At 37.0% G+C, this 27,089-nt stretch overlaps 1 long non-coding RNA gene across 1 annotated transcript; it reads right to left on the bottom strand.

Moving 5' to 3' along the window:
* Positions 1–13: 13 nt before the first annotated feature.
* Positions 14–4,249, bottom strand: LOC149241846 (uncharacterized). Its single transcript, XR_016245659.1, has 6 exons — positions 4,201–4,249; positions 3,932–3,969; positions 3,746–3,836; positions 3,205–3,262; positions 422–516; positions 14–90 (listed from the first exon to the last, which is right to left on the bottom strand). It is a non-coding gene; the product is annotated as an uncharacterized LOC149241846 (long non-coding RNA).
* Positions 4,250–27,089: the final 22,840 nt, after the last annotated feature.

Raw genomic sequence — 27,089 nt, 5'->3', positions numbered from 1 at the left:
CCCCATGAGAAAATGACCATTTCCGCGTTGCATCATCTCTAGTTAGTTCCTTGTAATCAGCCACACTTAATTTGAATGATGGCTTTTCTGCTGCCAAAAGATAAAAGGCTTTATAAATTTCAGGAAGCCCAAGACCTAAAAAACAGTAAGAACAGGAAGAAAAAAAATGTCTGGAACTGAACCCTCCTCCCATCACCCCCAACCCCTAAATGGATACTAAGAATAATAGATATTGAAAAAAAAGAAAAGAGTTTTCTTTCCATTTTGCCCATTACTAAGCAGTAACTTCCAGTAGGATCTTGGACTTTATAGAGTAAGCACCATGCTGTCTGCATAATGCAACTTGAAATTTCCAATAAAAAGATTAAAAACATTTCATCTTGTCTCTGAATAAAACGAAGAATGAATGAAGAAAAGTTACCAGATAGTTTCCAAAGGACCCACTGCAGTTTTAGCCTTGGCCCTGGACAAAGCTCCACTTGTAAACTCTCTAAATGATCTGCCTTTGAATAAAGTCTGCATGCATATCAAGATTAATAGGTGAGAGAAATTGGGATTCCCATATCAATATAAAGAGACAGAGCAGTCGGAGGATCAGCATTTTCTTCAAGTAAAATTTACTGCGGTGGGTTTAGTATGAAATTCTCTCTACTCGGTTCAGTAAATAATACTTAAATCATTGGGATTGAAATTTGAAATTAAAGATCTCCAATGTTCTACTCTGGAGTCTGTACCAAGGGTAGAAAAGCATACTTACTTGGAATGCTTTGCGCAGATCAGGAGCCTGAAAATTTTCTTTGCTGGGTAGTTTATCTAACTTTAGTTCCATACTTTTCATAATTGAGGGATCCATGGTGCTCAGAGCCAATAGCTCTATGACTTGAAGTTATGGGATTTTCACACCCCACCTCAATTCTTGCTCTTATTATCTATTTCAATGCTCAAAGTTGCTATTTACTGAATGAATTTTGATCTTCTACACATTAAGTTTTCAAATTGCGTAATCTGGCCATGGGAACAGCTTGTTCAAATGGCTAACTGTAAGCTCACTTTTACCCAAGTTGTTGGAATGGGCACCCAAAACCGAGTCAACTGCTGTTCTGGAGGTATGGTGCCTGCCAAATTATTGCCCTCCAGGGATCTGCACAAGAAGGTATATACTTATGCGAGTGCATTTAAAATAATCAAAAGGGAGACATGCTAATGCATTTGTTAATAATATCCAGCGTTGGGCTCGATCAAAGTGCACCAGATTGGATTTATCTTACATTATGGCAATGTTTGACAAATTTCCAATTTCATTGGGAATGGCACCACTAAGCCAATTCAAAGCCAGATCCAAATTCTGTAGATTCTTTAGTTGACCAAGTTCTCTCGGTATGGTACCCAGGATATTGTTTGCACGAAGGTTCCTGCATAAGATACCAATTTGCTCGAGGTTGTTCATGTCAACAGTTCGGCAAACATATTCATATTTCTACACTAACTTATAACTGTACAAAAACTTGGCTCATGTGCAAGCTTCATTTGAGTAATAGGCACTTACAGTGTCTGCAGCGAAGCTAGAAGGGCCAATTCTGGTGCTAGAACCCCTTTAAGAGATGAGTTTGGAAGATTTCTGCATATAAATTTTTTAAACTTATTCAAGTACTTTGAATCTCAAGTATACAATGCATCAAAAGAAAACAACTGATTCAAACAACTTGGAGAGACTCAACATCAAATGTTCTTTCAATTCTACTCATTTGAAATTAAAAATGGATCTGTGATTCAATTCATCATGGGATTCTAGGTCGCACAACACCAGGACTTGGGACATGCAAGAGACGTGGATACGAGTGTCCAACACAGGACACAGCAACATTCGAAATGTGACAAGGATATATATATATTCAAAAATTTAGAACATTTACAAAATATTAATATTGATGCAACTAATTCCTACATCAAACATACAAGAAATTGGAGTATTCAAGAATCAACACACATAAAATAGTAGTTTAGGAGTTAGAACTACAGCTTTCTCATTGAGTCCCTTGATGTCATCGAAATCACAATGTATTACATAGACACTAATATTACAGGTAGACATGCCAATGGCAAAATACAAAGTAGAGCAGATAGCAGATACAGTGGATATGTTCTTTCTTGAGCTTGGTGTCTTGTTATAGCAAAGTGGTTTGCAGTGCCGGCAGCTTCTCCTATAGCAAAGTGGTTTAGAGTGCCGACAACTTTTCCTCGAGCAGACAAAATAGTGACAGCGGTAATTGGAGTATTCAAGAATCAACACACATAAAATAGTAGTTTAGGAGTTAGAACTACAGCTTTCTCATTGAGTCCCTTGATGTCATCGAAATCACAATGTATTACATAGACACTAATATTACAGGTAGACATGCCAATGGCAAAATACAAAGTAGAGCAGATAGCAGATACAGTGGATATGTTCTTTCTTGAGCTTGGTGTCTTGTTATAGCAAAGTGGTTTGCAGTGCCGGCAGCTTCTCCTATAGCAAAGTGGTTTAGAGTGCCGACAGCTTTTCCTCGAGCAGACATAATAGTGACAGCGGTAGATGGACTTGGAGAAGGGGATGAACACCAAAATTGACGTTCTTCCCTTTTTCCTGTGACCTTTGTTGTATAAAAGAAGAACACTAAAATTGGAGAAACGACAATTTCACCTCCTTCATTCTTCTTTACCTACACAATCACCTACACAATATTAGAGCATTTTCCTGTGGCTGGAAGTGAAAAAAGGAGGTGAAACTGCTCTTCTAGTTCTGTTTTGGCTCCTTGCACGTCCAACACTCGAGACATGATACAGCGCATAGCAACCTCCCGTGAAGTGAAATTTGAGATTCAACCCTAACAGCTCTGGCCTAGACATCACTGACAACTAATGCTGAGAGTTACAACATTAAATAACAAGTTGTAGCGAGCTATAAGAACTCAGAAAATTTGTGCCAGCAAGCTTTAACGAGATGGTCGACTAGGGGAACAATCGAAGTAGTACCTGGTAGCAAAGGATTCAATGTAAGAATCTGGCGCTAGGATGTACAAAGTCAAGAATTTGAAAGCAACCAATATGAGTACACCAGCCAGAGTTCCTCTGGATCCTAAGCTATAAATAAAAGCTAATGACAATTTAACAAACTAATTCCAACCTGGAATGAAAGCAGTACATGAGTAAAAAGGGATTGTTTACCTTAATACTTCTTTTGGTGAATGGTCTGATGCCGCAATGGAAACCGAGAGATATTAACCTTGCCATAAGAAAAGGCCTAGACATCACTGACAACTAATGCTGAGAGTTACAACATTAAATAACAAGTTGTAGCGAGCTATAAGAACTCAGAAAATTTGTGCCAGCAAGCTTTAACGAGATGGTCGACCAGGGGAACAATCGAAGTAGTACCTGGTAGCAAAGGATTCAATGTAAGAATCTGGCGCTGGGATGTACAAAGTCAAGAATTTGAAAGCAACCAATATAAGTACACCAGCCAGAGTTCCTCTGGATCCTAAGCTATAAATAAAAGCTAATGACAATTTAACAAACTAATTCCAACCTGGAATGAAAGCAGTACATGAGTAAAAAGGGATTGTTTACCTTAATACTTCTTTTGGTGAATGGTCTGATGCCGCAATGGAAACCGAGAGATATTAACCTTGCCTTAAGAAAATGCGTAAAGATGGAAAATAACCTTTCCTTGTTTAAAAGAAGAGAGGATTGAAAATAATATGAATACCATGATGACTGGAGTTCGTGGAAGTCTACTTCGGCGACATCGAGAACTTGGTATTCGAGCATAGCAAGGGAATCTGGCTCCTTGACCAAACCTGCAACAAAATTTAATGGAGGGTTAGAGGAAGTTACGAACCCCAAAGTTTATAAATATGTATAGAAGAAACCCAGGGTACATAAGAGTAATTACCTCTCAGTGATTTCGAACAACCAATCTCTCTAGAAATTCTGCAAAAGAAGTCCCAAGGGGTTCATGGAACGAAAAAATAAGAGATAAACCTGAGCAATTGCTAATCGGAAAGCTGAATGACAATGAAAATGCCCCCCAAGCATGAGACAAAGGTCAATTCGGACACGGGTTTGATATTGCACACAACAGAGGTTTACAGAGCTGAGTATGCATGACAAAAGACCCGATGAAACGGTGGAGGGGGCAGGGGTAGTTACACCTGAACTGACCTGCGCTCACCTGGATCGTTCGATCTAACCCTAGAAACAGCAACAGGGATGATCGATATATTTGGTAGCGGTCACATCATCTTCAAATCTCCTGAGGGATCCAGAGGAGGCAAGTCCTGACGCCCGCCTGGAGAACACCATTGGAGAAACCCTACCTCTGGAATGGCGATGGGCACTCCGCGCTCTTCATTACCCAGACCGGCGATTGGCACTCCGCGCTCTTCATTACCCGGACCGCCTCAGTGACATTTTTGATCGACGGTTGTGGTGTTTGTAATCGTCTAACATCTCATCGTACGGCGTCAGAGGAGGACACGTAGGCAAAATGGGGGATGGATCTCAGAGGGAAACGCCTTACGGCGTAAAAATGTATGTAATGATCTTAAACATGACAATGTTTTTAAAGTTATTTAGCCATCTAGAAAGATTTGAAATACATACTTTTTAGCTTAAAAAGCACTAAGGAGATAATGTTAATAACAACAATCATAGCTGGAAAAAAATAGTTTATTCTAAAAATAGTTGATAAACCTCTTTAACTACATAATGGGAAAGTCAATGTTTTTATCACTAAAAACAAAGGTTCCAAAGTCAACTGGAACTACTTCTCTTTTAATAAAACTATGTATGTTTTTACCTATCTTTTAAAAAAAAATCAGGAGGGAAAGTGATGAAATCTAAGTTTCACCGAAAAAAAATGAAAAATAAATTAAAAATAAAAATATATGTGAATCAATGTATGTATGCTTTTAACTTGTAAAAAAAAAAAAAAATATCGCAAGGGAAAATGATGAATTCTACATTTTGCAAAAAAAATATTGAGTCGGTCTCCTCTGCAGTGACACCTATTTCCCTTAACCCCGGTACTTCGTTTGTCCCATTACCGATACCCAAACCTAAAGAAATCCCTGCACTTCAATCATTTCCATGCTATTTAAACCTTTGACGAAACAAAGGGCGTCGGAATCAGAATCAGGATTGCAGTGCAGGGCTCTGTATTGGAAAAGGGAGAGTCAAGTTTCATGTGGATGCTGGGATCTCTTTAGGTTTGCGTATTGGTAAGGGGACAGTCACGTTTCATGTGGATGCAGGGCTCTCTTTAGGTTTGCGTATTGGTAAAGGGACGGTCACTTTTCACGTGGGGTTCTTATAAGTCTCTGCCTTAGTAGGGAATATATGTTGGAAATTTCTGGTAATTTCAAACAAATATTGAACAGAGGAAATACTCTGTTTCTGCCACAGGATCTTTTGCACAGGGAAGCTTAAAAAAATTTCTGAGCAGAGCAAAGTTTCTCAACCAAAATAAACTTGTATTAATTTATAAACTGTCTGGTACAATTTTCTTCCTCTCACTCAGAGGGATTCACCAAAAATTTTCACCAAAAACAAAATACTCTGTCTCTCTTTTACAAATGATTTTTACACTGCTGTGTAAAATCTTCATTCACATTTTACTGCTGTAAAAAGGCCTTTTACATTTACTGCTGTAGAATAAGAAATTCTTACATAAGTTTACTGTTGTAAAAACAATTTCATCATACGCTCATGCGTATTACAAAACCCTCCAGCAAAACAAAAATTACATACCCACTTCTTGTTTCGCACTGCTGTGCATTTTCAATTTACTTTCCCTCAAAAATTCACACTGCTCTGTGTAAATTTCATATGCCGTGAACAAAAAAAATGACTTACATTAGTTTTGTGTTGGTGCACATTACATTTTCTTTTCAAATTTCTCTTGTTCTTCATTCGCTGCAGCGAGCACTTTTCTTCATCGCGTGTGTTATATTATACAAAGTCAACACACACAACAAAACTATATTGCATACAATTTTTATGTGTTAATACATGCCGTATGTAAAATTTAATGTTTTTACCTAAGACCATGACAATTCATTAAATACATTAAATAAAAACGGCGGTAAAAACAAAAACTAATGTTCTGGCAGGTTGAATAAGATCTATGTCCGTTGACCTGATCGGACGCATTTCGCACACCAAACTCACACAAGCCAAACGATGTTTAATGGCCGGGGATTGGTGGTTTTCAAATCGTACTGAGGACGCGTGTCACTTGGTCGGGGTGTTCGGAGCCCTTCTTACGGATACCGCTTTTGCCAATAGGTGGTGCGGGGAAGTCTGGGTGGTTTTGCCAAAACAACGCTGCAATAAATGTGCGGTTGAAATTAATATTTCAACACTCCCCTTTAATTTCAACTACTGGGCATTCAGTCATACCCAAACACTTCCTCAAAAATTCGAAGCTTTTCTGGTCCAATGGCTTTGTCAAAATGTCTGCAACCTGTTCCTGAGTCCTGCAATGTTGTTGAACAATTCCTCCATTTCTCACCAATTCTCTGATGTAGTGAAACCTTGTGTCAATGTGTTTCGTTCTCTTATGAAACACCGAATTCTTGGATAATGCAACAACAGAGCTATTGTCACAAAAAATCATTGTTGCTTTTGCCTGCTCTTGGCCTAAGCTCCTCAACATCCTTCTCATCCAAACTGCTTGACATGCTGCTGCTGTAGCTGCCACATATTCTGCCTCTGCTATAGACAATGCTATAGTAGGCTGCTTCTTAGAAGCCCATGAAATGGCTCCTAAACCCATGTGAAAAACATAACCGGAAGTGCTTTTCCGATCATCTACACTTCCAGCCCAATCACTATCAGTGTATCCAACCAAATTTGAACATTCTGAGATTGTATATAAAATGCCAAACCTTTTAGTACCTTTAACATACCTCAGAATTCTTTTTGCTGCCTGCCAATGTGCTTCCTTTGGCCTCTCCATGAATCTGGAAATTAAACTAACAGCAAACATTATGTCAGGCCTAGTTGTAGTCAAATACATTAGGCTGCCAACTATGCTCTTATACAAACTAGGATCAAAGTCCTTGCTGCTGTCCTCTTTGCTGAGTTTTAATCCCATTATTGTGGGAGTGATTGCTGCCTTGCACTCTTGCATATGGAATCTTTCCAACACTTCATTTACATATTTTTCCTGTGAGATAAAAATTCCATTTTCATTTTGATCTACTTCTATTCCTAAGAAGTATCTCAGCAAACCCATGTCAGTCATTTCAAATTCTTCTTTCATGACTGTTTTGAACTGTTCAATGAGGTGGTCATCGTTACCTGTAAAAATCACATCATCAACATATAACACAACAATTAGCAATTTACTATCCTTTTCTTTGACGTAGACAATGGGTTCTCCCTCACATTTGTCAAATCCATTCTCTAGTAGATAGGAATCTATCCTACTGTACCATGCTCTTGGCACTTGCTTCAGCCCATAAAGAGCTTTCTTCAATTTGTACACTTTGTGCTCTTTGCCTTTCTTTTCATAGCCTAGAGGTTGTTCAGTGTAAATCTCTTTCATTAACACTCCATTTAGGAATGCTGACTTCACGTCCATTTGGTAAACTTTTCATTTGTTTTGTGCTGCTATAGACAACACTGCTCTCACCGTTTCCATTCTTGCAACCGCTGCGAAAGTTTCCTCATAATCTCTCCCATACTGCTGCTTGTATCCCTTGACAACCAGCTTTGCCTTGTGCCTTTCCATCTTACCTTCAGCATTGCACTTGGTCTTGTAGACCCATTCGACTCCAATGACTTCTTTACCTTTTGGTAGCTCAACTAAATCCCATGTCTTGTTTCTTTCTATTGCATTGATCTCCTCATCCATAGCTTCTATCCATTTCCTATCCTTAATTGCATCTTCGAAATGAATAGGGTCATCAACATGACAATACAAGGAAAATAAAGAGTTCATACCTTCATCATAAATGTCACTTAAATTTCTGAACTTCTTACCTCTTTCATTCGGTGTGCAAGCGCTTGAAGATGCACTTGAATTTCCTCCTTGTGGTGTGCTTGGAGAAGCACTTTCATTTATCCTCAAGGGTGTTCCTTGTTGTCCTTGTGTTGGCGTTGCTGTTTGGGGATGTATTTCAGCTATCTCCTCATCATCTTCATCATGAGACAAACAGCTTTTAACGTTCATTGTTTTCTCTATGCTTCCATCCCAAGCTTCCTCCTCAATGAATTGAACATCTATGCTCACAAAAAACTTCTTGGTGGATGGGATATACAACCTGTAAGCTTTGGATTCCTCACTGTATCCAATGAAAATACATTTCTCCCCTTTACTGTCCAACTTCCTCTTTAGCTGATCCGGAATGTGTGCATAGGCCACACATCAAAAAAATTTCATGTGGGTGACTCCTTGCCTTCTCCCACTCCATTCTTCTTCCGGCACTTTGTTCATCACTGCTTTTGTAGGACACCTATTCAAGATATATACTGCACAATGTACAGCTTTAGCCCAATAATCATTTGGCCAATGCTTTGCCTTCAACATGCTCCTCGCCATATCCATGATGGTCCTATTCTTCCTCTCAGCTACTCCATTTTGCTGCGGGGTGTACCTAGCTGTAAATTGTTTGTGTATTCCATTTTCTCTACAAAACCGTAGGAATTCCTTGGAGATGTACTCACCTCCCCTGTCAGTTCTCAGAACTTTGATATGCAACCCACTTTGGTTTTCTACAAGTGCCTTGAAATTCCGGATTTTTTCAAACGCTTCACTTTTGTTCTTAAGGAAATAGACCCAAGTTTTTCTGGTGAAATCATCAATGAATGTTAGAAAATATTGGCTGCCTGCTAGTGATGGACTTTGCATCGGTCCACATAAATCTGAGTGGACAATCTCTAAGGGTGCCTTTGCCCTTATGCTTTTCCCTGTTGGAAAACTCTCTCTGTGTTGTTTTCCCAAGATACAACCTTCACAAAGGCTGTCTGGTTTCTCTATCAATGGTAATCCTCTTACCATTCCTTTCCTGCTCAACAAGTTAAGACCTCCAAAGTTGAGATGTCCAAATCTCAAGCGCCACAACCAATTTTCATCCTTTGGCACGCTTTGGAAAGCCTCTTGGGTAATTGCTGCAATTACTTCTTTGTTTTTCAAATCTGCCCTTATTCTGAGAGGGAACATCCTGTTCCTTGTCATGTTTACATCAACAATACATCTTTTGCTGGGTGCTCTATCCATGATGGTGCATATATCGTTCTCAAAGAAAACATTGTACCCCTTCTGAACAAGCTGTCCAATACTCAAGAGGTTACATCTCATTCCAGGGACATAGTAGACATCTGCTATGGTTTTCTTCTCACCTTTCTTTGTAAATATTTTTACTTCTCCTTCTCCCATAACAGAAATTTTGCTATCAGTTCATAGTGTGCCTTTTGATTTCACATTTTTATCTAGGGCAGAAAACAGGGCTAAGTTTTCTGTCATATGGTTGCTGCGACCTGAGTCTAAAAACCATATGTCTTCACTGTTTGTTTCAGCCATGTTACAAGCTAACAACACATTATCTTGACTGATGTTTTCTCTAGTGACATTTGCATTTAGTTTATTACTCATATCGTGCTGCTTCTTCCTACATTCATTTGCATAATGCCCATATTTTTTACAATAATAACATTGGACATTGGGTTTTTCATACCTTTGTCCTTGAGCATGATGTTGTCCTCTTTGTTGGTTGTTGCCTTGGCCTTGGTTCTGATTTGGATTGTTGCCTCTTCCTTGAGCATTTGCTGGACTGTTCCTTCCACCTCTGTTTTGGCTTCTGCCTCTTCCTCTCTTGCTTCCTTTGCCTTGACGTCTTCCTCTTCCAAATGACATCTGGGTCTTGAAGGCTTGCTCTAGAGATGAGTTTTCATTTCTACTCAACCTCTGCTCATGTGTTATTAGTGATGCATGAAGTTCATCAACCGAAAAGTTTGAGAGATCCTTTTTCTCTTCTATGGTGGTGACAATCACATCAAACTTTGAGAGTAGGACCCTCAATATTTTCTCCACAATCCTCCTTTCTTCAAGAGTTTCTCCATGAGTCCTTATCTATGTGACCAGACCAATCACATGTGTGAAGAATGAGTCAATATTGTCTGACTCTTTCATGCATAGGTTCTCAAAATCTTTCCTCAGCAACTGTAGTTTTACTGTCTTCACTTTCTCCATGCCTTGATAGGTTGTCTTGAGAGTTTGCCATGCTTCTTTGGATGTCTTAGCTGCTGCTATCCTTAGAAACACACGCAGGTCCACTGCTTGATACAAAAATACAATGGCTTTTGAATCCTTCTTCCTATTGCTCTTGAACAGATCCTTCTCTGCCTGAGTTAATCTGTTAAATTCATTTTCATCTGCTGGTTCTTCAAACCCATATTCAACTAATTCCCATAGATCTTGTGAGACAAACAGGGCTCTCATGGTTATTGCCCAGTAATCATAGTTTTTCCCATTAAATTGTGAAAGTTGAGTATTAAACATGCCCATGTTAATGCTTGTGCTAGCCATTCCTTGCATTCTCAGCTATGCTTCTAAATCATCGACGTTATATTAAAAATATTGATTGTTTCTTCAGCAGTAACACACAGAAGAAACTTTGAGGAATACCTGGATTCTTTTGCCTCATACTTCACTCTGCTGGAGAAGATTTACCGCTGCAACAAAAGGAACCTTCCTTCAGCTTCTTTATCACTTTCAAAGAGCCTGGATCTGCTCTGATACCATGTTGGAAATTTCTAGTAATTTCAAACAAATATTGAACAGAGGAAATACTCTGTTTCTGCCACAGTATCTTTTGCACAGGGAAGCTTAAAAAGGAAGAGCAAAGTTTCTCAACCAAAGTAAACTTGTATTAATTTATAAACTGTGTGGTACAATTTTCTTCCTCTCACTAAGAGGGATTCACCCAAAATTTTCACCAAAAACAAAATACTCTGTCTCTCTCTTTTACAAATGATTTTTACGCTGCTGTGTAAAATCTTCATTCACATTTTACTACTGTAAAAAGGGCTTTTACATTTACTGTTGTAGAATAATAAATTCTTACATAAGTTTACTGCTGTAAAAACAATTTCATCATATGCTCATGCGTATTACAAAACCCTCCAGCAAAACAAAAATTACATAACCACTTCTTGTTTCGCATTGCTGTGCATTTTCAATTTGCTTTCCCTAAAAAATTCACACTTGTTTCGCATTGCTGTGCATTTTCAATTTGCTTTCCCTAAAAAATTCACACTGCTCTGTGTAAATTTCATATGCTGTGAACAACAAAAATGACTTACTTTAGTTTTGTGCTGCTGCACATTACATTTTCTTTTCAAAATTTCTCTTGTTCTTCATTCGCTGCAGCGAGCACTTTTCTTCATCCCGTGTACTATATTATACAAAGTCAACACACACAACAAAACTATATTGCATACATCCCGTGTACTATATTATACAAAGTCAACACACACAACAAAACTATATTGCATACGATTTTTATGTGTTAATACATATCGTATGTAAAATTTAATGTTTTTACCTAAGACCATGACAATTCATTAAATACATTAAATAAAAACTGCGATAAAAACAAAAACTAATGTTCTGGCAGGTTGAATAAGATCTATGTCCTTTGACCTGATCGACGCATTTCGCACACCAAACTCATACAACCCAAATGATGTTTAATGGCCAGGGGATTGGTGGTTTTCAAATCATACTGAGGACACGTGTCACTTGGTCGGGGTGTTCGGAGCCTTTCTTACGGATACCACTTTTGCCAATAGGTGATGCGGGGAAGTCGGGTGGTTTTGCCAAAACAACCCTGCAATAAATGTGCGGTTGAAATTAATATTTCAACAATATCATTTCTTCTTAAATGGTGGCTGAGGAACTAACTGTCACGATGAGATAGTGGCCCTGTGGAGATGATTGCTATTTAATAATGATTGCTATTTCCAGGTCTGGTGTGCAGCAGGATCAGTGGAGGGAAACTTTCATTAGGTGTGGGCATTGGTTATGGCGGTGTGCATCAAGATTCCGTGCAGGCATTTCTTTGGGTGTGGGTATTGGCAATGGGACAGGAACCAGAGGAAAATATGTGAATGGGAATGTTTCTCAAGGAAATGTGAATGGGCTTCCTCTGAAGTTAGGTCTGTTTCAGTTAGCCCCAGAACATTCACATTCTGCAGTTAGCTTTTTATTGTGAATAATGTAAACCTGGTCTTACGTGGTCAACATTTTCATCGTTTTAAGAGTCCAAATTCATTGTAATAAGCACTAATAAAGATTGAGAATTCAGGGCTTACTCCCCATCCATCGCACATTATCTAAATCCTATATATGCCTTCCTATTTTATACACTCTTCAATCATTTCCACTCTTTTTAAACCTTAACGAAGCAAAGGTATATGGATGAGGATAGTAGTACAGGGCGTTCTCCAGGTCTGGATTATTCTCAAGGAAATGTGAATGGGCCTCCTTTGCAGTTAGGTCTGTTTCCATTAGCCATGTGCGACTCGTCCCGTGGCACTTTGCACAAAGCGACCAACCCACTGAACGCGTATGCGGAGATCAAGCGAAAACGGGGTGGTGCCGAAGAGTTGGAGAATGGCGAAATTTGGTCGAGGGTATTCAGCAATGTATAAGAAGAGGGTTGTTGGAGGAAGAATATTAGGCTGTGATATGCGGTGTTGTTGGACGAGGAAAAGTCAACTTGTTTGCTTTTGCATCTACATCGCTGGGTACCCTCGGCACCGCCCCGTTTTTGCTTCATCTGCGCATACCCGTTCACTGGGTTGGCCGCGTTTTGCGCGAGTCAAACAGGGCTAACGGAAACAGGCCATTTACATTTCCTTGAGAAAGCCCTGCTCTGCTATCCATATGTCTATGTTTCATCCCTATGTCTGTGTTTCTTCAAGGTTTCAATAGAGTCGAAACGATTGAAGAATGTGTAAAATAGAAAGGGATTATATATATAGCAGCAGAGAATGGGCGATGGGTCGGAGTGCGCGCTGACTCAATCCATATCATTTTGTTTCTTCAAGCTTTCAATAGAGTATAAAATAGAAAGGTATTATATATATAGCAGCAGACAATGGGCGATGGATCGGAGTGCGCCCGGACTCAATCTTTATTAGTGATTATCACAATAAATTTGGACTCTGAATAAAAAGGTTGACCCAGTAAGACAAGGTTTACATTATTCCCCATAAAAGCCTAACTGCAGAATGAAACCATACATCAACTTCCATTTGTTTGACTTTCATCCTTGCTCATCTATTGTGGAACCATGCATCAACTTGTCCAACGAGGAGATTCACAGTATTTATTTACTTCGGAAAAATTCTGGTCCAATGGAAATCCTACAATATTCACCTATATTTACACGGAATCCTGTATATTTCATTGACGAATATCTGTTAATATATTTAATTAAATGTTATTAATTGCACTGTGGTAAAAGGTCGGTTTATGTTTATACGCACTGCTTTCAGGCAATAAATGATCCGGTATTGATCAGAGTTTTCTTCCACGTTCCACTTAATAGGCCTTATGGTTTTGGATTGTATTTGGTTTATTGATTGTATTGGGATTAGATAAACGCGTCCAAAGTTCCATGAATTTATTGAATTACATAGACCTCTAAGATGGTTCAAATATTTGTTATACATTTTTAGGCATGTGAATGTAAATGATATTTGAATTTATCAGTATTACTGTGGTTTTACACCATTTTATTTATATTAAAGTTATGGAGATAAATTTTTGTAAGGTAATATCTGAATTTTTAAATTTAAAATGTATTTAGCATAGAAAATTTTAAATAAATTATAATTTTTAAAAATAAATTGAAAATGAAGATTTATAACTTTATCAAATAGAATTTTGGGAATAATTATATAGTTCATTTGGAGTGGATGCTTTGAACTATTTATTGTGGTTCAATTTTGTCTTGAGGATGAACTACAATAGATGGTTCCAAACCTCAACTCCAAATCAACTACGTGATTATTCAGAAAATTCTATTTAATAATGATATGGATCACAGAAATCTGAAACCAAAGATTTATAACTTTTTAACTTGAAAATTTTGGTTTATTGAATTTATAGGGGCTACATAAAAGCCCCCAATGCTATCTGAATTTTTTGAATTACATAGACCATCTTGGATGGTATGGTTCAAAGACTTGTTTATATCTTTGAGGTGTGTGAGCCTATGCTTTTACACAATTTAATTTAAATTAGAATGATCTTGATAAATTTCTATATTGTAATATATGAATTTTCAATTTTTTTAGATTTGAAATGTATTTATTTTAGAATTTCTCTAATTATATATTTTTAAATAAATAAAAAATGAAGATTTAGAACTTTTAACATAAAGAATACATAATTAGTATATTAACCATTATTAATCATTTCTATAATAATGATAATATTTGAAAATTATTTTATATTAGTTAGATAGTGTTCAAAATGGTTTTCAATATAATATGTAAAATATATTATTGTTGAATTTAGTGGCCATTGCAATTTCTTAGGGAAGTCATGTTATAAAAATGATTTTAGGTAATGTGATGTAATGTTATATTGACTTATATAAATAGTTAAAGGAAAACTAAAATAAAATTAGAAATTAGAAATTAGTTATTACTAAGATAAGTTTGAGTTAGTAATTTGATGGGTTTGTATGCTCATAGTCTTGCATAATTTGTGATATTTGTTATTAGTTGAGATCCATGAGTTTAACTTAGATGCATTTTAACCCATGCCCATCTTAACTCTTGAGCTCATCACTCTTGGTAGGTAGTAGATCTAGATTTAAGATGTAACTAGACTAGTTTTAATTGTTTTGTAAATAAATATAAAATAAATTTTCAAACTTTCAATATACAAAATATACAATTTCTTATAAATTATTTATAATAACAGTATTCTTTTCCAATTCTACTAACATGAACAGAAAAAATAATGTCTATTAAATGCTATTTCTCAATTACATTACAACTCAAGAAAAGAACTATAATGAAAATAAAGATATAAACATAGATATATAGATTATATTTCCTTTCAAATAAAAATGATAACACCTCTCTAAAGAATTAGAAAAGTTATTTTATTTTTATTTATAGTACTTTATTGTTATATAGAAAGATGTAAGATATATGAATTTGGGCATTTTCTAAACACTTTAAAGTCCTTTATGTATATAGAATTGTAAAATAATAATATAAGAAAATTTATATATGAAATTTTTTACATTATCTTTATATATCTTTATATATATATATATATATATATATATTCATTTAATGTTGTGATGTAATTATATTTGTATAAAATAACTAAGCCCAAACTGTTCTACAACCTAGAATAGGGTAGATGTGTGTAAATGCAATGTAAGGATGTAAATAATTTTCAATGTTGGCTCATTTAAAAGATAAAATAGAAAAGAACAAGTTAATAGTAATAAACAAGAAGTTAAGGTAGAAAATAAAAAGTTAAAAATAACCTAAACCTAAGTATGAGTGTAAACATTTAAATGTTACCTCAATTAATAATAAAAAGTTAAAGTAATAAAAATAATAAAATTCAATTTTATATTTTTTGATTTGGTTATTAACTTGTGAATAGGCTTTGTTACAATACTATGGGCCAATTCCATGGCTTATCAATACCACGTGTCCTAAAAACCATAACTTATTTCACAACTAAAATATTTTATAACAATATAACAAGATTCTTAACCATGAATATTCACCCCCATTTTTCCATGGAATTATGAACTTGGGATTAGGCTTTGTTACAATATAATGGGTCTATACCATAAATACTACATGCCCAAAAATCATAAGTTATTTCACAATCAAAATATGTTATAACAATATAACAAGATTCTTAACTATGGATATTCAGTCCCACTTTACCATAAGTATTATTAACTTGAAAATATTCTTTGTTACAATACCATTGGCCAATAACAATAATTACCAATACCACATGCCCAAAAAATCATAACTTTTTTACAATAATTTTTTTTTAATTTACTTTAATTTTATAACCTTTTTACTTTTAGATTCAATTACAAAAATGCTATAAACTTTTGAGATTTATCTAAACCCTCTATCCCCACTATTACTAAAAATATTAATAGAAATAAAATTAAAAATCATAATACTTGTATATCTAAAGATGTGTAATTTATATAATATGCATAATAATATTAAGAACCACCATAGATCCATATTAATTAAGGATCCAAGTGATGAGAGCGAGAAAAGTGACTAACAATAATAGAGAAAGTATAGTGAGTGATTTTTTCAAGTTTTTCATTATTGTATTTTCTTTCACATGATTAATCCAAAACATAGGTTTAATATTTTACAACTAATTGAGTTATTTTAATTTATATACTTCCTTAAAAACAATACAACTAGGTCAAATTTAAGAGAGAAGGGGAGGAGAGAGAGAAAGGGGGGAGGATAGTGATAAACCTAGAGGGCAGAGAAAGAGAGAGAAAGAGAGGGAGAGAAATATAGATAGATATTGAGAGAGAGTGTATATGTTTGTGGGGTGAGATAGAGAGAGGGAATAACAAAGAGACACATATATACAAATATAGATACTCTATAGTATCATATAACCAAGCTAGATCCATCTTAACCCCAGATCAATCAAGCACTAAGAGGGATCAGATATCTCTAGGTGAAAACATTTCCTCAAGTTTTACACTAAAAATTTCACCTCAAGAGATGCACTAAGGGGGATGAGATATCTCCATGTGAAAACATTTCCTCAAGTTTTACACTCAAAAATTCACCTCCAGAGATTGGATATCTATGGTCGCTTGATATATCTGGGGTTAAGGTGGCTCTAGGCTAGTTTTGAACTCATTTCCATTTTTACACCCACAATACAGTAGAATATTAATATGAATTTTAAGTTAAAAAGATATTATATTTTTAATTGTTATCATAATTATGAAAGAGAAAATTATATATTTGAAATTAGTTGTTTGATAAATAAATTTTTTAATATATAAAAAATGAATAATAAAAAATTAATTAAATTATTTTAAAATATATCTATTTTATTAAACTAAAATTAGCAAATCAAAATATTTAAAAAATTTCGTTTTCTATGAGACAATAATATTACTATTTTAAAATTTATTGAAGATATGTTTTATGATGATATAATCTGATTTTCAAGATCAAAATTACATCCTTTACCAAGATACTTAATTTTAGTGTCTAAATAAAAGATAAAATAATTTAAAATTTAGTAATTTAGAGACAAGTAATGTTTCCTATTTAAAAGTAAATAGAATCCATGTATCCTTGTAGAAAAGTAATGGTTTCATTTTAATTTTCCTGTCATTTAAAAATTGTTAATGGTCATTGAAGAGTAAACTTTAGTTTTTTCCATTCCTCTTACATAGTCTAGAAGAGGTCCAAAAGTTGGAATGCATAATTCGATTTTTTTGACTGATTTAGTTTATAAATATTACAATTCTTAGACTCATATGCCATTCATATTCCTTAATCGCAAAATAAAAAATAACAATTATACATGACCATTTATATCTTTACTTATTTTTGGTGTCAAATTTACAAAATTTATTTAATTAAAAATATTTTAACTATTGAAATAAAAAATACATTTTATCTTGAAACCAAATGATATCAAATTATATAAAACTAGTTTGAATAATATTATACTACATAAATTAATAATGTAAGAAGAGTGATCTGAATGGGTCACTAAATGCTTCTTGTCAGCTACAAGAATCTCTCCCACACCAAAGCTTATATATATTCCTCAGATCTATGCTTTTGATTTATAATTGTGGAATTAAAAGTGCGTGAAAGAGGTGTATGCTTATGTTTGTTTTTAGACTGTTTATGTGCTTTGTGTTCTTTGCTTATGCTCATACTTAAATACATGTAATAGTAAATAATGCAGCAAATAAGCAAACACAAAAACAACAATATAATTAGGAGTTCACCCAAACCTCTTGGGCTATGTCTCCATGAGCTCTAGTCAACTCGACTTGACTCTTTGGGATGATGGCTTAAATTCTTTTACAAGTTCCACACTCAACTCCATAGGTTTACAACTCTACCTATGGGCTTAGAATACCATCTTACCCCTGGCTGTCCTTACTCTGTAGACAGATCTAGGCTTCTCTGGACTAGACTCCTTCAATTAGTGCTCTAAGCTATCTTGAGCTCTAGCTTGCACCAACTCCCTAAGAATTCTTTTACTGTCTCTGGAATTCCTTCTTCTGTCTTCAACACACTTTGGACATCAGCAATAGCTTGATCTATAAGACTTTAAGCTCCTGTGGTTGTTATTTTGTGTAGTATTTACCGGCTTATCCACAATATCATATTCATCATGTTGATGCTTCGAACCCCAAAGGGGATCCATCATCAGGACCAAAAAATGGTAGATATTGTTCTTTGAGAGAAGAATCCTCCAACCAGTGTATATATAAACCTAATTAATCCTAAATAGTGAATATTGTTTCTTCAAAAATTGTAGGTCGACAGTTCTTCTCTCAATTTTTATACTTGAGATTTCAAGAAGACATATCTCATTCCATGTATCCCCTTCGTACAGGGAAGTAATGTAAGACTCATCACGTCGATGTTTCAAACCCCAAAGGGGATCCATCATCAGGACCAAAAAGTGGTAGATATTGTTCTTTGAGAGAAGAATCCTCTCACCAGTGTATATATAACTTAATTAATCCTAAATATTGAATATTATTTCTTCAAAAATTGTAGGTAGGCAGTTCTTCTCTCAATTTTTATCCTCGAGACTTCGAGAAGTTTCGAACCCCAAAGGGGATCCATCATCAGGACCAAAAATTGGTAGATATTGTTATTTTAGAGAAGAATCCTCTGACCATTGCATATATAAACCTAATTAATCCTAAATAGTGAATATTGTTTCTTCAAAAATCGTAGGTCGACAGTTCTTCTCTCAATTTTTATCCTTGAGATTTCGAGAAGTTTCGAACCCCAAAGGGGATCCATCATCAGGACCAAAAAATTGGTAGATATTGTTCTTTGAGAGAAGAATCCTCTGATGAGTGTATATATAAACCTAATTAATCCTAAATAGTGAATATTGTTTCTCCAGAAATTTTAGGTCAGCAGTTCTTCTCTCAATTTTTATCCTTGAGATTTCAAGGTATTTCGAACCCCAAAGGGGATCCATCATCAGGACCAAAAACTAGTAGATATTGTTCTTTGAGAGAAGAATCCTCCGACCAGTGTATATATAAACCTAATTAATCCAAAATAGTGAATATTGTTTCTTCAGAAATTGTCGGTCGGCAGTTCTTCTCTCAATTTTTATCCTTGAGGTTTTGAGAAGTTTTGAACCCCAAAGGAGATCCATCATCAGGACCAAAAAATGCTATATATTGATCTCTTTGTTGTTCTGCAACTTCCTTACAGCCCATGGATCTTAGAAGTCTGTTTTGAGCTCTTTGGCTCTAAGGTTCTGCCTCCAACCTCTGGTGACTCTGCCTCTGTTAAGTCTCCAACCTCTGGTGGCTCTTTCGATGTCCTCCCAAGCTCTGGTGTCACTCTGTGAATCCTTAACTATATGGCTCTCTGGCCTTTTACGCTCTACAACTCTTCTACGCTCAAGCTTATGAGGAACTACGGCTCCAGCCTCCTAACATCTGGTGGCTTCGGCCTCTACCAAGCCTCCAACCTCTGGTGGCTTGCTAGCTTTACGACTCTATGGATCATGGCTTTGTGGCTCTTTGCCCAGCTATGAGCTCCCCTGAAGGGAGACTTGCTCCTTCGCTTGGCTCTCTGGCCTTTGAGGAATCCTCCGAGTCTGCGGCTTCCATCTATTCCTTTGTCCCCAATCATGAGGAATCATTCCTTTATGGCTCTGCATCTCTTCGACTAGCCCTCTGGCTCACTGGCTCTATGGCTCTGCGTCTGGCCCTCTGGCTCTCTGGCTCTGAGGCTCTGCATCTTCTATAACACATTCCTGTTACAAAATGCCTGCTTATAGCGTGGCACAAATGCGATGGACTGTTTCCAATGGAAATGAACCAACAGGCACAGGAAACCTAGTCATTTGGCCTTCGTGTGCAAAAATCTTGAAAATAGTCACATAACGAAATACACAGGCAAATTGACAAAAAACACATCATGGAGCATTTTTTTGGAACACAAATAATATATAATTGCCCCCATAATCCTCTTGGGTCTATCCTTCTATCGCATATTGCAATCACATTGTGTATGGCCAAAAACCAAATACACGGGAAAATACAAAGAAATCCCATAAATCCGAATATCAAATGATATACAGTCACATTTATAATCCTATCGGCTTTGAGGTCCCCATTTTAGATTAGGTGGTATCAGAGCTAGTTATATCAAAGCATCAGGTTGATTAACCCCACCTTCAAAGAAGGTTATATCACGACTGGTTATAGCAAAGCAGATGGTATCATGATGCAAGTAGTATCAGATCAAAATACTTGATTGAAAGACCAATCTATATTCTTGGTTGACTTGAAAGGTGTTTGCTTGTTTGTAAACTAACTGTTGTTTGAGTTTTCTTTGACATAACCTTCTTTGAAGGTGTGGTTAATCAACCTGATGCTCTCATACCACTTCATCTGAAATGGGGCACTAAAGGCTTCTTATCATGCTTACAAGAACGTCTCCCACTCCAAAGCTTATATATATTCCCGAGATCTATGCTTATGATTGATAATTGTGGAATGAAGAACTTGAAATAGGTGTATGCTTTTAGTTTTCCTTTAACTGACCAAATGCCTTAAGTTTATTTGCTTAGACCGATATGCAACATATAACTGTGAATACAATGCAGCAATACGCAATCACACATAACAACAATATAATATGGAGTTCACCCAAACCTCTTGGGCTACGTCTCCTTAAGCTCTAATCAACTTGCTTAGACTCTTTGGGATTATGGTTGAATTCTTTTACAAGTTCCACACTCACATCCAATAGGTTACGAATGAACCATTGGGCTTAGAATACCATTTTTATCCCTGGTCGTTTGGCTCTCTCGCTCTTGGCTCTTGGCTCTAGCTCTCAGCTCTGGCTCTGGCTCTAGCTCTGGCTCTCAGCTTTGGCTTTGGCTCTGTCTCTGTCTCTCGCTCTGGCTCTGGCTCTCAGCTCTGGCTCTGGCTCCAGCTCTGGCTCTTGCTCTGGCTCTGTCTCTCGCTCTGGCTCTAGCTCTGGCTCTGGATCTGGCTCTTGGCTCTGGCTCTAGATCTAGCTCTATCTCTAGATCTGGCTCTCACAAGCTTCTGGGTTCTCTCGACCTCCAAGTGACTCTCCATCAATTGAGCTCTTTAGTTTCGCTCGGCCTCCAAGCAACTCTCGTTAGTTGAGCTCCCTTATTTCACTTGACCTCCAAGTGACTCCAAGCTCCCTTTGTCAATTGTGCTCTTTGGCTTTTGTGAGGCATCCTTCTGGCTCTGCGACTATCTGTTTGTTTATCTGTGTGTAATCATTCCTCTGCCTCTACATTTCTTCAACTAGCCCTCAGGCTCTCTATCTCCGTGGCTCTACGACTAGCCATCTAGTTATGTGGCTCTGTGGCTCTATGTGTTACATAACACATTCTTATTACAAACACATCATTGTTACAGAAATGCTCGATTATAGAGTGGCACAAATAATTGAAGAACAGGGAGACTTTACAAAGGAATCGGCGGGCACAGGCAACCTGGTCGTTTGGCCTTCCTATGCAGAAATCTTGAAAATAGCCAAATAATAGAATACAATGGAAAAATGCATCATGAGCCACTTAACCGGACTTCAAATAATATAGAATCACATCTATATCCCTCTCGGGTCTGTGTTCTTCATCACTCATCGCAAATTGAATTGCCTATGGCGAAACACTAAATACACGGGAATACATAGAAATCCACATAAACCAGATTTTAAATGATATACAGTCATGTTTATAATCCTATCGGGTTCGCACTCTAATCGCATATCGCAATCGCATTGTCACATGCTATGGTGCTCCCCTCTGCATTGTTGCGATCCAATCACCGAACGCGCTATCGACTAATTACATATCACATATCGCAATGTCCTCCCACTAGGCCTTTATCCCATCAAATCTTTTATTCGTTATGTCTTACAGATTTGATAAGGGTTTTTGGCTATGGAATATAGTATTTCGGGTCCACTTCCATATCGCTCCTTAGTCGATCGCTTTATCACACATCACGATTCGGCTTACCCAGGGTCCTGATGTTGCACAAAGGCCTTCCTCCGATGTGATATATTGGAGATCGCTAATCAGGGGTCCCTAAGGCCTTTGGTCTAAGTCCTCCCTTGGAACCTTTCTAATGCGATATTTATATATAACTCCGCCTTTGACCCTTTACTTTATCTAACTCAGATTACATGTGATTTGTGCCATTTATCACCCTTTACCACTTTTATGAAGTCTTTTAGACTTAGAGGTTTATCCAAGATCTTTTTTTTCTTAAACTGATATGCATCATATAACAGTGAATACAATGCAGCAATACATAATCACACATAACAATAATATAATATGGATTTCACCCAAACCTCTTGGGCTACCTCTTCTTGAGCTCTGATCAACTCAATTAGACTCTTTTGGATTATGGTTGAATTCTTTTACAAGTTCGAAACTCAACTCCATAGGTTTACAACTATACCTATGGGCTTAGAATACCATCTTACCCCTGGATGTCCTTACTCTGCAGACAGATCTAGGCTTCTCTAGACTAGACTCCTTCAATTAGTGCTCTAAGCTATCTTGAGCTCTAGCTTGCACCAACTCCCTCAAAATTCTTTTACTGTCTCTGGAATTCCTTATTTTGTCTTCAGCACAATTCGGGCATTAGCAATGGCTTGATAATTTGATCTCTTTGTTGTTCTGCAACTTCCTTACATCCCATGGCTCTCAGAAGTTTGTTTTGAGCTCTTTGGCTCTGAGGCTCTCCCTCCACCCTTTGGTGACTCTGCCTCTATTAAACCTCCAACCTCTGGTGGCTCTTTCCCTGTCCTCCCAACATCTAGTGGCACTCTGCAAATTCTCAGCTCTATGGCTCTCTGGCCTTCTGCGCTCTACAACTCTACTGCACTCAAGCTTCTAAGGAACTCCAACTCTAGCCTCCCAACCTCCAGTGGCTTCGGCCTCTACCAAGCCTCCAACCTGTGATGGCTCGCTGGCTTTACAACACTATGGCTCATGACTTTGTGGCTCTTTTCCTAGCTATGAGCTCCCTTGAAGGGAGACTTGCTCCTTCACTTGGCTCTCTAGCCTTTAAGGAATCCTCTGACTCTGTGGCTTCCGTCTGTTCCTTTGTCCCCAATCATGAGGAATCTTTCCCTTGTGGCTCTACGTCTCTTCAACTTGCCCTCTAGCTCACTGGCTCTGTGGCTCTGCATCTAGGCCTCTGGCTCTCTCACTCTATGGCTTTCTGTCTGGCCCCCTGGCTCTCTGGCTCCGTGGCTTTGTGTCTTCTATAACACATTCTTGTTACAAAATGCCTGCTTATACCATGGCACGGATGTGATGGACCGTTTCCAATGGAAATGAACTGGTGGGAACAGCAAACCAGGTCGTTTAGCCTTCCTGTAGAGAAATCCCAAAAATCTAGAAAGCCAAGTTGAGTTGACTAGAGCTCATGGAGATGTAGCCCAAGAGGTTTGGGTGAACTCCTAATTATATTGTTGTATTTTATGTTTGCTTGTTTGCTTATTTTCTTAGAGTGTGGTTATGATCTTTCATAGGGTTATGGTAGGTGCAAAGGTCAAGTTCTGGAGGTAAATTTCAGCTTTGGAGCCAATCCATCTACAAGGAATGATATCCACTATGAAACATCAGGCTGCCCATCCAATGAGCAGCCCCTCTATGGGAGGGGGAGGGCGCTCCTCATATTCTTGCACCCTGAAAGGAAAGCATAACGGTTCTAATCAAATGAAAAATGGAACAACGGGTTCGAAGGGACCAGAAGAAGTACCTATCCTCGAGGTACAAGGGAAGGCAAGGATAAGAGGTGAGTTCATCCATAAATCTGCAACAAATCCCAAATTCGTTATTCCAAGAAATCGCCTTGAGGAAACAAGGAGGTATATGAAGGACCACATAAATATCTACAAGTAAATGGGAATTCAATGAAAAGAGGACAACATCTTTCAATGGATCTAGGTAAAATGGAACCCGAATGAGCCCAGTGAATTATGCTTGTGAGCTAAATGTTTCTTTAGAGTGCTTTTCATTGATCTAATTTTTTTTTTTCAAAGTGGGCCTTATTTTATGAATAATGTTGGGCTTTTTATAAGTTTTTGAGAGGAATGATATAAACATGAGAAGCAATAGTTCCTAGCAGCCCTAGTATGGGTTCACTTGTATTCATTGCCAAAGGACTATTGGGACACTGATATCCTCCAAGGAATAGGAAAAATCCATTGCAAAAATTGTAAAGATATTGAAAGTTACCAAAATAAGATGGCATGCAGCTAATGTCTAAATCTGTGTTCATATGAATTATTCCCAAACACTCCCATAACCTATAGATCTAGAGTACCATGACTCCATATGGACTTGGCCATTGGATTGCAAGCACATTGCTTTCAAATGTTGAAAATGCCATGAATACATGAACTTGTTTCGGGATTTCCCACTCAAGGTTGTTGAATAACATAGGGAGAACAATAGAATGTGTGTTAAGGGGTTTCAAACAGTGGGACCTCACAAAGGGAAAACCCTAATACCCCATCCTCCTCCACCTAAGAATAAGTAGGCTCAAGCTTCTTAGGCCAAGCCATGGTCAATAGAAACAATGGTTCAACCACAGAAGAATGGAAGTCAAAGCAACCTGCCCAAGTCTTCCAATGTAAATACTTTTGTGGCTCTCAAAGACCTAGAGATGGAGGAATGAACATCCCAAACAGAAACATAGATGACACTCCTAGTAATGGAAAGAGAAAAAATACCAAACAATGATGGTGAGAAAGTCATACTGAAAAGGAAATCCCTAAAGGATCTGGAAGAAGACCGCATATTTAAGGAAGTCTTAGTTCAAACCAGCAAAACCCTAGAAATTGAAGAGAAACAAAACAAAATCAACCAAGATGAGAAGAAAATGCTTGAATTTTTTAGAGCCTAGGCAAGAGGAGAGGCGAAATATATCCCCTCAAACCAATTGGCCCACTTTCGAAATATCTTGATTCAATGGTGTCAGAGTCTCTCCTAGAAGGAAGGGCATCATATTTAAATTACTAGTATCAAGGATGAAAGACAAGAATTTTCCTGTCAATCAACCATAATTCTAGCGGAGAGAGGGAAACGAGGCCGAAAATCTACCAAAGAGGTCCTAAAGCAGGGAGGCAGATTTCTTTTGAATTCTGGGCAAATGAGCAAAGTTACAAAGTATTTCCCCCACACCTAACCTGTTAGCCGATAAAGATCATGTGATGGAACATTCATGGCTTAAACATTGCAGGTAAGCTCCAATATCTAAAATCCAAAATTAGTAAATAAAAGCATGAGATTATTCTATTACACGAGACTAAAGTCACAAGTGAAATCACAGGTCAAATATTGGGCCCTTGGTACCTCCAATGAAGTGGATGCTTGGGGCATAAATGGTGGGCTAGAAGTAATTTGGGACCCCTCTCGGGTGACTTTTGAACATATAAAGGATCCAATTATAACTTGATAGGAATTGTATGTTCTCTCGAGTCTAAGTAGTAGACCTATCTCACAACAACTTATGGACCACACTTTCTCCCCCTCAAAGAATTTTTTTAGAGTTAAGGAATCGTTGCAAGAAATAGATTGGATTATCAGCGAAGATTTTAATTTAATTTGGGATCTATAGGAAAAGAGAGTAGGTGTTCACATATTGGATCCTTCCTCTCACTTCTTCAATGAAACAATTCAAGAGATTTAACTAGTAGATGTGGAGATGGGTAATGTGATCGACACCTAGAATAAGCGCAGAGGATAGAGTAAGAAAATAGACAACAAATTGGATCAATTTCTCTTATCAAAAGAAGTGATTAGTAGAGATGAATTTCTAGAGGTGATGGTTCTACAAAGTACGATGTCAAATCATTAGCCAATATAATTAGAAATAGATTTCAAATTTGTGCCAGAGAACCATCCATTCAGATTTGAAAGCTTCTAGTTGAGAAGCCACAATTTTTTTACCAAACCAAAGAAATGGTTGGCAAAAATGGAAGTGGAAGGGAGAAGCCATATGCAATACTTCTAAAAAAAACTAAAAGAATTGAAATACAAGATAAAATCATGGAAGAAAGAGGAGTTCAGGGACATTATATAAGAAAAAAGGAGATTGGAGGCTAGAATAGAGAAACTAGAAAGCCATATTATCAGGGAAGGAAGATCATAGGAGTAGCTTCCGAGGAGGAAAAAATCATTTAGAAACTAGAAGAACGATGTAAACAATAAGGAATGCTATGGAGAGAAAAAACAAGAATTCAATGGTTGAAGGATGGGGAGAGTAATACTAAGTTCTTTCACTGGTCCATGCTTAGCCATCGACGATAGAACTGTATAATCTCTTTAAAGAATTCCTCAAGAGAGAGACTTCTAGATCATAAGGACATGGAGGAGGAGACGATCTCCAATTTTTCTAATATGCAGACAAATGAGGACCTGGATTGTTCTAAATCTATCAACCAAATGATGAGTGCCATTTCCAAGAATATCTCTAAAGATAAAAATGAAGCTTTGATGCAACTAGTCATAAAGGAAGAAGTAGATTCCATCATACATGATATGCATAGCAACAATTCTCCGAGTCCAGATGGTTGCCTGACAGAATTATATAAGGCATGTTGGTCATTTCTAGGTGAAGAGATTGTGGAGTTAATAGAGGAGGCACAAAGAATGCAATAGATATGGTGTGGGACTACTTCAGGAACATTAATCCCCATGAAGAGTGGAGTTAATGTAAAACCAAGGATGACTGGCAAGAAATAAAAATCATAGAAAATTG

This window comes from Pinus tabuliformis, chromosome 8 (assembly GCF_031772625.1).
Source record: "Pinus tabuliformis cultivar Carrire ecotype Pingquan chromosome 8, CPIR1, whole genome shotgun sequence".
Classification (NCBI taxonomy): domain Eukaryota; kingdom Viridiplantae; phylum Streptophyta; class Pinopsida; order Pinales; family Pinaceae; genus Pinus; species Pinus tabuliformis.
Note: the sequence above shows the minus strand (reverse complement) of the source record. Positions and strands in the feature narration are given on the sequence as shown.